This window comes from Ammospiza nelsoni, chromosome 4 (genome assembly GCF_027579445.1).
Source record: "Ammospiza nelsoni isolate bAmmNel1 chromosome 4, bAmmNel1.pri, whole genome shotgun sequence".
NCBI classification, from domain to species: Eukaryota; Metazoa; Chordata; class Aves; order Passeriformes; family Passerellidae; genus Ammospiza; species Ammospiza nelsoni.
The window spans coordinates 69,811,249-69,823,650 of record NC_080636.1 but is presented as its reverse complement, the minus strand read 5'-3'; the positions used below and the strand labels follow the sequence as shown (position 1 = coordinate 69,823,650).

At 41.9% G+C, this 12,402-nt stretch overlaps 1 non-coding gene across 1 annotated transcript; it reads right to left on the bottom strand.

Annotated features, from left to right (window-relative positions):
- Nucleotides 1-361: 361 nt before the first annotated feature.
- LOC132072916 (U6atac minor spliceosomal RNA) lies at nucleotides 362-486 on the bottom strand. Its single transcript, XR_009418436.1, has one exon. It is a non-coding gene; the product is annotated as a U6atac minor spliceosomal RNA (small nuclear RNA).
- Nucleotides 487-12,402: the final 11,916 nt, after the last annotated feature.

The following is a 12,402-nucleotide window of genomic DNA, read 5'->3' as shown; positions in this document are numbered from 1 at the left end:
ACCTCAAGTGCTGGAATAGACATGTTTATGCAATTCAATAGTCCAAAATATTTTTTAACAACCACCAGGGAATTTGGACAGGCAGCAACTTTAAATACTTGCCTTTTGCCTTGTCACGGAATCACAGAATATTCTGAGATGGAAGAGACCCATAAGGATCATTGATTCCAACTCCTGGTCCTGCACAGGACACCCCAAGAGTCACACCCTGTGCCCGAGAGCATTGTCCAAAAGCTTCTTGAACTCTGCCAGGCTTGGTGCTGCGACCACTGCCCTGGGGAGCTGTTGCAGTGCCCAACAACCCTATGGGAGAATAACCTTTCCCTATATCCAACCTAACCAGCTTATGCTGTTCTTTGGGTTAAACATGGTTAGATGCCACAAAGTAGGTGGCATGCCTTAACTGTATGCATTTTGCACAGGCCACAACGGCCTCTTCCATCCTTTTCAAGGGGAGTGCTGATCTTCTTTCCTTTCATACAACACTCAAAAAAGGTCATAATTCAGAATTAACAAACATCCATAATTCATAAGACCAGACATCCAAGTGAATAAACCTTGTCCTGCTTCTACCACCTACTTCAAACCTGCCATATGTCTCCTTGAGGTTTGAGGGGATGAGCACACATCCTATACCTTCACTTCTGCAATCAAAAGTCCTACTGAAAGGCACAGAGAAACCTGGATTATGAAAAATGGCATATAATCAGTAGCATGTAGCATCAGTCTGACTGACATGTGCCTACTGTCACTGCTCTTCCTGATCTTCCTTGTCTTCTGGGGGTGCAGATGACAAGTTCTGTTTTCAGCCATCTCTTGATGTCAGCCCAACACCCTTCAAAAGCACCACAAGCATATTCACAGCAACACTACTAAATACAGACAGCAGAGGAATGATTTGGAAGCAGCAGTATTTCCCTGTTAGATTCTTGTGTCTCAGATAATGAGATGCATGATGCCTGCCTCATGCTGATAGCTGGGCTATTGCTTGCTTTTTATAAGAAATGATTTGCTGGTGAAAAGCCAATCAGCAAAATGCTGAATGTATTACTATGTAATTTCATGTGAAAATAGATAGAAACAGCCTGTATCCTTGGATAATAACTAAATATTGATTTTCTAGTAGTTGTTTTATCTTCCCCCAAATCATCATTTATTAATGGAGACAGTTCAGCCTCTGGTTTAAATAGGATTTGCTGAAGTTTAAGTCCCTATTTCTCTTACACTGCAGCTCTAAGTAAGCAAATGGTTAGTAGATCTTTTCATCAGTGGGCACAAGGCAAAGGTATTCCAGACTCTTATGGTGAAGGTCATGAGCTCCATTTTTTGAGAGAGACAGCAAAAAATAATTACAAGATTCAGATGCAAAGAAACCAAGAAACACTAGTCCTTCATGCAACGTACATTTAAACCTTGAAATCTTTGCCCATGGAGTATTAAGTGCTTGAATAAGCATAAAAAGCAAGAGAGGTTTGCTTGGACAAGTTGGCATTGAAATACAAGAATTTTGTAGCATTCAAGGATTTATTTAATATAAATTACCAATGTGCAGTGTGTGTAGCTCTGTAGAAAACAGGATATACTGGGGTGAGTTGTCATGATATGCCTGCTCTGTCACTATTCTCTCCCCATCAATTATTCACTTCTTCTGGCCCTCTGGGGTTAGACAGACCTTTGATTCAATCTTGTGTACTCATTTTGATGTTCTAAAAAATAAACTCCTACATTCTGTAAGTAATTTTCAGTTTGACCTTCTATACACAAAAGGTACAACCTCTGATACAGGAAAGACAATTGATGAAGAAAGAGCTTGTCTTATTACCTTGCTTGTGTCCCAGCTGGTGAATAAAAATAAGTTACATTGAGTCCACATTCAGAGTTCACATTTCTGAGTCAGCTATGAGGGAAAGTGAATGAATTTGAGCATAGGGCACCAAGAAGAAAAGAATAGTAAAGCAGAGAATCTAGGTTCATCTGTCTCCTACAAATCAATCAATCAATAAGTAAATTTCATTTTTTTAACTCTCTTGACTGTTTCAAACTGAAATTAGAGATTTTTGTCTCCTAGATTTTAAGGAGAGGCAGGATGCACTATTATTTGACTTCTTAGAACATGTAAAATTGCTGCCTTCCATGGCAAAGAAGAAAATCATGAAAGAAAATTAAGTGCTCTTGTTAGTACAATACACTTAAATTAAAATCCTAAAATGTTCCTTACTAATGAAAAACATCAAGAAATCTCTCCTAGCTGCATTAAAATGAAAAAAATTTATTGGAAATAGGTATTTCTCATAAGAACAGAGAAAGGCTGTTCCAAGAGGCTTTGGTTTTCTGTATCCATTTTATTACCTTGACAATCTTAACATTAACCCTGCTCAGCTTACTCTCTCATCTCATGCAGTAGAAGAACCTCAGAGCTGCCAAGGCTTGAAGACTACAGAAATTAGCATCTGCATATATAAGATTATAAGTTATCATGAAAACTCAACAAAAATATTGTGAAATCATGTCACAATATGGAAACTAGCTCCCAGAATGATGCTTTTCATTGTGGTAACTTTTGCAATGGACACCTCTCCAGCTTGTTCCCAAATCTGTCTGTAGAATGGCTTTAAGTGGATGTCCAGCAGGAGTTTTGCCTTGTTCCAGTTATATGTTATGGTAGTCTCCTAACTCCTGACTCTCTCTTAGTGCCTCACTAAGAGAACCAAAAAATGTTAACCTTTGGGCATGATGGATGTTTGTGATGATTCTGTGACTAGTCTGAATCAGACAGATGGAGCACTGTCATTCCTATGTGATTTGTCTCTCTGGAAGATCACGGGGTCACAGAATGGGTAAGGTTGGAAGGGGCCACAGTGGGCAGGGCCATCCCAGAGCACAAGGCACAGGATTGTGTCCAGAGGGTTCCTGTGTATCTCCAGTCAGGGAGACTCCACAACCTCTCTGGGCAACCTGTCACAGAGCACGATCACCTGCACAGTAAAGAACTTCTTCCTCATGTTCTGGTAGAACTTCCTGTGCATCAGGTTCTGCCCAGTGTGCCTTGTCCTGTTGTTCAGCACCACTGAGCAGAGCCTGGATCTCTGATATTCTCCCTTAAGATACTGATAGACAAGGATGAGGTCCTCTCTCAGTCTTCTTGACACTGAACAGGCCCAGCTCCCTCAGCCCTTCCTCACAAAAGAGGAGGGTGATGCTCCAGTCCCTTCATCATCTTTGTTCCCCTCTAATGGACCCACTCCAGGGCTTTATTGTCTCCCTGGAACTAGACATCACTCCAGATATGCCTCACCAGGGCTGAGCAGAGGGGCAGGATCACCTCCTTTGCCATGCTGGCAATGACTTTCCAAATTCCTTTTCAGGATACCACTGGCCTTCTTGCCCACAAGGGCACATTGCTGCTCTATTGTCCCCAGAGCTGATGTCCAGAGGCTGGCCCCCAGCCTGTACTGATGCAGGGGATTACCCTTGCCCAGGTGCAGGACCTTGCCCAGGTGAAGGACCCTGCATGTGTCCTGGTTGAACTTCAGATGTTTCTTCTCTTCCCATCCCTCCACACTGTCAAGGTCCTTCTGAAGGGCCACATGGCACTTACAGTAGTGATAAACCCCACAAATGTTGAGGCAGAAGGGATGCCATCCTGGAAGAGATGCTTTCTTCTCCTTTTTGGCACAATTAAATGCCAAGTCTTATTTTTATTTGTCTTATTTTTACAGGAATGTGTAGTGTAAAACACACTCATTGGGCCAACTGCTGCTCCTCTGCACCATTACAGAGCCAGAATAATCTCAGGAGAATTGAATGAAAGCACTATATTTCCCAAAAGAAGCGTGTGCACAAGCACTCACAAATCAACCAGGCTGTAGTTTTACAGAAAATGGTTACAACAAAAGGAAGAATTCAATTTCAGCAAATGTTTTGATCATGTCTGCACATGGAATAATGAAAGAAACCCAAACAATACAGTCTGCTTCTTACTAGAGTCAATAATGCTATTAAATTACAAAGAGAAGAATTCACCTACAGGTGTTTTTTCATGCTTTTTTGTTTACTTTTTCATCTGGTAAACTCTTACTGATCTTGTACTGCTGTTGACTCATAGTCAATACGCTTGTCTGAAAAAATATCTCCATGTCTCTATTTCACTTGAGCCTGTACCTCTTGTAATTTCCACAGGATCCTATGGTTCTGAAGCTGGCTGCTTACTTTCTGCCAGTTCCACTGATAAAGAGCCCCAGGTCATGGAAAACAAGCAGCACTTCATGAACATCTTTGCTGCTGTTCTTTCTTTCAGAGAAAGAAGGAAAAAAAATCCAAGAAAAAAAGCTTTACCTGCGTTTGACTATTTTCTCTCTGTTTCTATGGGAACAAGAACAGATGAAGGAACAACTGCCAGCCATCAGCTGGATTGCTGAAACTCAAGCCAAAGGAAACTGGCTGCTGATGAGGAGCTTCAGGCTACATTTGGACTGTCCACTGGGTTGCTAAATTTGCAATTTTGCAGTGTGGAGAAACAGGGAACTGCATCAGGTTTAAAACCAGTGAAAATAGTTTTTCCCTGGGATCTCTTCAAATCTTGTGACTTCTAGGACAAACTCAGAATAAAATATTTATTTTTACTAAAAGAAAGAACACAAAGACTAGTAAACCTTCTTGCTCAATTAAATGCCCTTTAATTAAATGGTCAAATGCCCTTGAATGTTTTTTTAAATTTTCATAACACTACTTAAAAAGGATGGAGATCAATAGATATCATCATTATCACAGATTGTCAACTCAAACACTTAACTGAGTGAAAAGGGTACTAACAGATATGGGGTTAACAGGCCTGAGAAAAGGCTCTTTTTATTACCCATCCCTGACCACAGCTCTAATCCCTGACTCTGTTACCATTTCACACAGCTGTTCTTTTATAAAATCTGATCTCCTGGCTCTAAGACCTCAACTTCTCTTTTCTATCCCCATACCGTGCCATTTCAATCTCACTTGCAATAAAATCCCCCATCTTCCTGTTATCCCATTTTCAGGCATCTCTGTTTCAATCTCCTACCCAAGAGCTCCCAGCCACGGGTTACTCACCAGCCTCTCTTCCCCTGTGCCCATTGCTGCTGGCAACAGCTGTGGCCACAGCCCTGGCTGCTCTCACTTGCAGAGCCCCTTTCTCCTGTGCCCTCCCTCCTGCCTCAGGAGGGGTTTCAGATGGAGGACACAAGTTCCATTTACCAATAATCCACCCAAACAAAGCTCCAAAGAGATATAAGTAGGGCATATGAAAAAATTCGTCAATAGTGCTAACGTAGTGTTTTCCCTTTTATTGCCTCTGTCAGAAATTGAGCATGTGGAAGGGAGAGTTCTTCAGGCTGGTGCCACGATGGGATATAAATGGTCTGAGTATTGCTATGTGCAGTGGAGCTACACTGACCTAATTTATGGCAGCTGAGAATCTGGTCACCAGCTTACATGCCTACTGTTCTGTTTATGCTTTGCTTTGGAAAACACCGGATGGAAGCATTTAGCTACATTTTATGGTGGCAAAAAAAAGTGCGTAATACAAATTTCTGCATGAAAAAGACTTTTCCTTCTTTTCCAGGGGCTCACTCCATCATTTTCAGTTATATTTGCCAACATCTGGCTTTTTCCTCTCCTTTTAAAATATTGTTCTACTCCAATCAAGCATTGCTCAGGGGCGGAAAAAAGGAGAAGAAAAAGGATGGACAAGTCTCAGTGTTAGGCAGCTAATAACTTTGTATTAAACATAGCAAGTAACTGAGGGTAAAATAAGACATCAGGCTCGTATTTAGTTTTTTTCCCCATGAAAAAGAATATTTTGGTCTGGTATAATTTTACAGAGTTCAGTAGAGCTCCTAAGTATGGATTTACAAAGCAACCGTGACCTCAAGTGGCACACTGTTTGTCTGAATAAAATGCCTGCCAGTGTACACTAGGACTGAAGCACTCCTGAGTTGCTAGGTGCCACAGTGTTCAGATCCTGCAGGGTCTGCATTAAGTGCTTCCAAGATTATAAACAATGAGAACACATCTGTGCCTTAATAGCCTACATCTCCCTTTAGCCATTCTGCAGCCACATTATAAAAAGTATACTAGGAACACTGCCTAGGACCATACTTTGGTAATGAACTGTTTCAAAAATCAATTAAGCTGTGTGTGTTAATGGAAAATGTAAATCCAATGAATTGTTGAACTCTAATAGGCAATTCTCCCTGTGTAGATTTTGTCCTTCTCTAAAGCTGGATGCAGAAACTAGGCTGCTTTTTTGTGTTCAGGGTTGGCTTTCACCTCTTTCCATCTGAAAAGTGCCTAGTGAGAAACTGAAATCTGCATCAGGCAAAGGTTCTCAGGAGCCTCTGAGAGGATAAGACTCTAAATATGGGTGTATATTACTTTCAGACATAAAAAACTCATAAACTTCAATTTCAAATGCTGAGGTAGGTAGGTAGGTAGGTAGGTAGGTAGGTAGGTAGGTAGGTAGGTAGGTAGGTAGGTAGGCAGGCAGGTAGGTAGGATGAGAGTGGTCCTGGTTACACACTCGAGCCACCAAAATTATTGCTGAATGTTAAAACCTGACCTCCTGATGGCCAGGAGGGAAGTATCCAGTAGTGATCAGTGAAGTGCCCCAGGAAATGGAGCAGACCAAAAATCCTGGCTACGTGAGGGGCCCTCCCGCCTTTTCAGGAGGCTTATTGTGGTGACATTCCAAATAGGGACTATAGACAAACACGTGGTTTCTAAAATCCCCATGGAGATAGAGAAAGTAGCACCCATTTTTTTCCAAGTAAAACTGGTAAAAGCCACTCTACACTGACATCCTAAGGTGTAGGCTGCAATGTAAGGAAAGAAGTGTGGCAAGATGTGCAAAGTACATCCTTTCCCCTGGCTTTGCTAGGTGTTAGTCTTAGGGAGACCTGCAGATGGACAAAGCTGTGGGTGAGCCAGGACTTCACCAAGGACAGTAGAGTGTCTGCAAGCTTTCCACCCTGAGAGTGTCCCAGCCTGTGTCTGAGAGAATGTATGCTTAATTAGGACTGCAAATTACCCAGGTCAAATGAAGGCCTCCTACTTGGCCACCTCCAGTCAGAGTGGTAGGACAGGTCCAATGAAATTTCAGTCAGGTGCTGCCAAGCATTCTGGGCAGGTTCTGTGATTTAAGGGCATGTACATCTAAAGGCATGACATGGTTTATTGGGAGATTTTCGAAGGAATAAAATGGAGTTGGAAGAATAAATTCAAAAGCAACTGTCACCAAAATTTGCCTTTCTCTGTCTTTCAGCTCTTTTTGTAACACAAAGTTGAACAGTAAGCACATCGGCTGGCAGGAGTTCAGCTATAGACACCAACACCAAGAATCACAACAGTACAAAGATTAGAAGTGCACTTCAGTCTAGTAAAAGCAGTCTTAATAGTTAACCTCTTTCATCTGTTTTTCATCTCAGCAGCTGTGATCCTGGTCAGGTGTAACTTCTGTAGAAAATCAATCATGCAGTTTCTAATCTGAAATCACGAGCGCAGGAACAAAAAATGTCATCAGTGCTCTGACATTCCTCATTTTACTTATTCTTCTTTGATGAGTCAGCATTTCCTTTGTTTCAAACAGGAAGGCTTGCTGTGATAGAGCTGTAGTTCTATTTGCACTATTGGCTCTTTCCCACTGTTTGAATGTCACTTGTTTAGGATTCCTGAAGACATAAGGCTGTAAACAGACCATGAAGGATTGTCACTTTTAGATCCCAAGAGGAAAATCTCTTCTGTAGCAAACTGGGTGGGAAGATGGGCAAGCAAATGTGAAAGGGGAGATATTCAGGGATGCTTTACAGTTCTGCCAGAATCACACAATGGCCTGTGTATTTTGTTTACCAGGATCCTCCCCTTTCAGCAGCAAAGCCTGCACTATGAGCACCTGTTTCCAGCAGAAGGGACAAGGACAAAATGAGTAAGTAAAATGTCTTCTTGAGCCAAAGTTCAGTATTTTTCAAGTCACATGACTGCCTCATCCTGCCATCTTGTCCTGTCAAGCAGCCATGCAGGATTTACTGCTGCTTTACTAATGCTAAATTACTGGGCTTTGCATAGTTATTTGACGAATCATTAGTTTGGGGCTTTATTCAGAAATCAAGATTTAAGCATTATGCGGCCACATACTCTAATTTCCTTCATAATAGTTCCAAGCTTTCCATATATATACAATCTCACAGAGAGAGAGAGAGAGAAATTTTCTGGTATCACCCATATTATGTCTCAGAGAAGTAGCAAACTGAGCAACAAAAATGATGAATTGGATTTTTTTTAGGGACTGGAACAGCTATATTCTACCACAGGAAAGTCAGAGAAGCTAGAAATTAGCTGTATCATACATATGCAACAGATGCTTATGACATTATGAAGTGTTCCCTGACTTTGTCAGGAACAGATAAATAATAAGCACAAAGTAGAAGTTGCTACATGCTCTTATAGCCCAAGATGGAAGAAGAGATCAGGAGAGATACTACATAGTAGTTTACCATGAGTAAGGCAAAATACCATTGGGGTTTACAGCTAACTTAAGAGTCAGAAAGGCAGCTTCTTCTGAGGTTTAAAATCAGAATTCATGGCACAGGCACAAGTACTAAGGGGGGAAGCATGATGAATGGCATAGATAAATCAGAAAGCATACTTTCAGGGAATATTGCAAGCTTAGGCTTTTGAATAGCAATTATGGAGAGCATGATTTTTCATTTCAATTTATGTCCTGGTAATCAATTATACACTGAGCTGGATATAAGCCCTTTTGCTGCCCCATTAGAAGAAAATAAGCAAATAAAATAAGGATTCTGAATGCAATGAGTCCTCTTCCTCTCTTTTCTCTACCTTTGATTCCAGTTATCTGAGATAACCATGGAATTTTAACTTGGAAGAAAGCAAACTTGCTATGCACAGTGAGAATGACTTTATTATAGCTTCACCCTTGCATAATTTTTAGTTCTACTTGTCCTTGCAATCATTCCTCTGGCTTAATATGCCTCGTGAGAGATCTCAACACTGAAAACCATGGTGTATCCCTAATGCTGAATTTTCACCTGTCACCTACAGAAGCAGCAATTAAACTGGAAGAGGTGTCTTGATTCCTGCACATCATACTGGCCTGAACAAGTTCTGTGTGGTTCTGTGCATCTTCCTCATGCAGTGGTGACAGAGGAGAGGTTTGCTGCTGCACACCCCCATCCCACCACGGCTGCCCCCAGCTCTGTCTCAAAGTATTTATATTTTGCAAAACCACCCATCAGCCAGTGTTAGTGTCAGTACAAGAACATTAACACTTCTTATCTGTAAAACATTTTTCCCCATGGATTTCCCTGCCAGTTCAGTTCTGGAATGAGTAGTACAGCCGATGGAGGCACAGAGAAGAAATGCACTGCCAAAGTGCCAGTCTACCACCACTAACTCCACATATTAATGTGAAGCGGCCATCAGCCTTTGGTGCCTCAGGCCACATCATGTCCCAGAGAGTGGGAGGTACAAGAGCAAGTTTCAATCAGGGCTAAGGATGAGCTCCCTGAGGGGAATTGCCACAGCAACCCTGTCATCACTCACTGCCCTCAGTCTCCCTGTGACAGGGAGAGTTCCCTGTGCTCAGTCCAAGGGCACCTGTGAAACACTTTCTGTCAGCTCTGTTTGAGAGCTTCTCTGGAAGCTGGGCTATGCTGAACTGGAGAGGCAGCAGACATGTGGCACTTGCACACTTACAACTTGTGGAGCTGTCTACAGTGCAACCAGGATGAAGGATGCTGCCAAATGCAACGTGCTGCTTTGTCCTCACAGCAGCATAAACCGAGATTCAAAGCACTGAAAAACTGAAAAATATTTTCCCAGCTCAGCTCAGGATTCTGGGAGCAATCCTCAGAATCCCCTGAGAAAGGGTGTCTCAGCTGCAGCTCCAGCCCTCAGGTTTGATTTGGTGAGCAGCTGTAGCCGTGCTCTGCTGAGATGGGCTTGCTCCAAGCCAGAGTGCAACAAGAGCAAGGCTGGCTGTTTCACCAGCTTGGCTACCTTAAATAAATTTCTAAGTCACAGTACTGCCAACAAACTTTAAAATCCAGCTGGCTACAAATAGCTGATTTTGAAGGATGCTAAAAATAGGAAAATTGTCTTAAATTTCTCTTTTTCTATGCAAACTTGAAGGGATAGAAATTTTTTGACCTAATAAATGTTTAAGCATGGATTCTGCTGTTGAAGATATCATCCATAGCAGAGTTAGTAGATTATGAGGGTTGTGAAACGTGCAAATAAAAGTCTGTTTCATATAAACTCCAGTTTATATGTGCAATTCAGCTGCAGGTCCAAGAGGCAAACTACAGCCTTTTTTCCTATGCAGATCAGCAAAACAAAAATTATAATCATGTTTTAGAGCTACACTGTGCCTCCATCCATCCATCAGATACCTAATTCCACCGTCTTCAAGTTTTAGAGTTTGAAGCTCTCTTCCTTCCACAGGAGCTCAGTGAAGTCTGAGAGGGAAAGATTTTAATACAAGCACCAATTTTTTCATATATCCCATCTGAAATGAGCTTATGAGGAGCTTGTATGCATTATTCATCCCATATCCTGGCTAGAATTAATAAAACATCCATTGCTCCTGATACCTTATCAGTACAGAGCTGTTCAGCTGTATGGCATTTAGGTGGAGTAATGTACACATCCGGGTTTACTGGCTCAAGAACATGATGTGAGTTCTAAGGCTCAAACAATCACAGGAATTTCTTCTGAAAGTTCCTCAGTTTCCCTGGGCAACGCTGTCCCTCGTACATATGTCTTCATTTGGCCTGGTTTCATTTCTACACGTTTCTCTCACTGCCCTGACTAAAGGAAGAACAAAAGTCTATAAATCAATGACATCTTCACCAGCCTCGTTTTTGCTCTCTCTTTCTTTCTTCTTGAAGCAGCAGCTCATCCTGTGAATTTCTTACCATCCTGTGACTTTCTTACTTCTCCAGCTTTACCAGCTTCAAAGTTCTTCACTACACTTGTACTAATGTCCTTTAAAATGACAGCCAATTGGAAATATGAAAATCACTACTGATTGCATAAATAAGCATTTGTAGTGCAGTATACCGGTCTTTAGCAAAACCAATCTTGCATGGATTTACATACATCTCGTAGCTTTTCAGGGCAAAGAACGTGTAATTAGGCACAAAGTAGTTTCCCCTATTGTGGAGTGGCATTTATAATGACAGTATTAGGTAAATAATTCAGGCATCCAAAGACAAAATTCGTCCCTTAAGGTCATGATCTGGATTAAAGTAAGAAAATCCTGGAGAGAGTTTAGAAACTATGAAGCAAGGAAATGGATTATACTAATCAGTGAATTCAGTGAATTTTTTTGTGGTCTGACTGATGAAATGCAGGTAGTATTTTCCATTCTGTTATTTCTCTTAGTGTCATCTAACTTATTGGTATGTTGACAAGGTGTGTATATCCACTGCACATTGGATAGAAGCAGGGTTATACAGACAGACAACTACTTTCTACAGAACAACTTTTGCACAGCTCTCATGTACAATTTATATATAAATAGATATGCATATAAAACCCATTTTCTGTCAGGACTTAGTCCTGCTTATGGCCTCAAATCTATTTTTTTCTCAGATTAACAATCTGAGAAAATCTTTCTGTTCAGTCATAGGCAGCAGCCGTGAGCGGAGATCACAATTCTCAGTGAAGGCTACTTACTCACAGAGCCCAGTGAGAGGGTTCAGCACTGTCCCCACTTACCAAAACCTCATCTTCACTGGCTTCCCACAAAACCCGAGCAAGCTCACTCGGGATTGCTTCTCCACTTGCAGCATTGCCCTGTGCAGGCAATGCGACTTTAGCACCTGTCCAGAAGCAGCAGAGCGCCGTGCTCTCCTCCGAGGCAAACGCACGACAGCCTCAGCAAAGTGCACGAGTGCAGCTCTTCTGCCTCCAGGCTTGGGCTGCCTGGTGCCCAGCCGGAGCTGGGAGAGCACAGAGCTGCAGCTGCACCTATGGAATAACGTGATGCTGTTGAGTCAGGGAGGGAAAGAAAGACTCCGGTCTTCAGGTGGATCAGAAGGGAAAGGCATTTAATGAAAGCAGCGGGTCTTTTATAATGTGACTCGCTAAGGTGATACTGGATTGGTCTCAAAGTAGAAACATCTCACTTTGTTGGTTAGCTGTGAATAGCAGACTCTGGAGAACCATATCTATAACAGCCACAGAGAGAGAGATAATGATTGTTTTAATTCTTCCTCTAAGATTCCCAGACTCAGCCTGGGAGAAATTATCTCTGTTCTTTCTTCAACTGAACTGAGAATATCCACAATAAGGGACCATTCAGGACTGCGCTGCTACCAGAGACTAGAGACACATTTCTGCCAGTAAAACTTG